Raw genomic sequence first — 1,263 nt, 5'->3', positions numbered from 1 at the left:
TGAACTTCTTCTCTCATCATCATTGGCTTTATATCAAAAGCAAAAGTTGTAAGACTTGATCCCACATACTTTAAGCATGTTATCAGGAGGGGCTGTTCCCTAAAGACAGATATCATGTTTTGAAAATAAAGAATCAGCAAAGGAAAGGAAGTGTCCTTCAATGAGATAGATTGACACAGCGACTGTATCAGTGGGTTTAAACACAGTAGAGATTGTAAGGAAGGCATAGGATCAACTTTGTTCTGTTGTACATAGGATTAATATGCATGGCTTGGTGGCACCAACAATGATTAGAGTAATGCTGATGAGTCACAATTATAGAAAGTTATGTTAATGAGGCAGGATACAATCTATCAGATTAGGTTCTATCTTCATTGAATCAGTTTTCAGATGTAAAAGAGATTAAACACATGATCAGAGACAGAATTCTGTCACTAAGATGAAATGAGACCAGAGTGCATCCTTTGAACCTGCGTCTGATACTGAGAATCTTCTAAGCTCAAGGAAAGATTAATAACAAAACACATGGAGATCTCCAAAGAATGCCAGACTCAGAGATGTTAAAAGGAGACAAGGACCTTCTCCCAGAGCCAATGGATAGAGAAAACTTTACCTTAGAGTTAGCACTCTAAATTCAGCCTTCTAGCCTCCTAAACTGTGAGAGGACTAAAGTTCTGTTTATTAAAGCTATTAACTGTGGCATTTCTGTTAAAGCAACAACAAGTAACACAGAGTTGCTATGTTGTTGTTGTTGTTGTTGTTGTTGTTAGGTGCAGTAGAGTTGTAGACAACTCATAGCGACCATATGAACAAAAGACCTAAGCACTGTTCATAGAGTTTCCAGAGACAAACCATTTCAGAAGGGGATGGCACTCCTGCTTCCAAGCTTGTTTTAATTGGAAAGCTCCACCAAACACTGTCCACCATGGGTAACCATTATCGCATTTGGCACATCAGTGTCACAGTGTTCAACATCAAAAGCACCAGTTACCTCTGTACATCAGTGCACAGACCAGGGCTATACCACTTAGAAGAATGTCTGACAAAAACACTTTAAACCAGGCCTCAGGGCCACAGATTAAAATCATCCAGCTTGGGCTTGGTAGCATAACTTTCCATCCACTAGGCCAACATAGCCCTTTCTATGTTGTCGTTGTTATTGTTGTTAGGTGCCCTCTAGTTGAAGACGACTCAGAGACTCTGGGAACGAGAGACCCGAGTACTGTTCATAGAATTTCTGGATTATTGTTGTTGTTATGTGCC

This window comes from Elephantulus edwardii, unplaced genomic scaffold (assembly GCF_000299155.1).
Source record: "Elephantulus edwardii isolate Elephantulus edwardi_28Jun2011 unplaced genomic scaffold, EleEdw1.0 scaffold00101, whole genome shotgun sequence".
In the NCBI taxonomy this organism is placed as follows: Eukaryota; Metazoa; Chordata; class Mammalia; order Macroscelidea; family Macroscelididae; genus Elephantulus; species Elephantulus edwardii.
Note: the sequence above shows the minus strand (reverse complement) of the source record.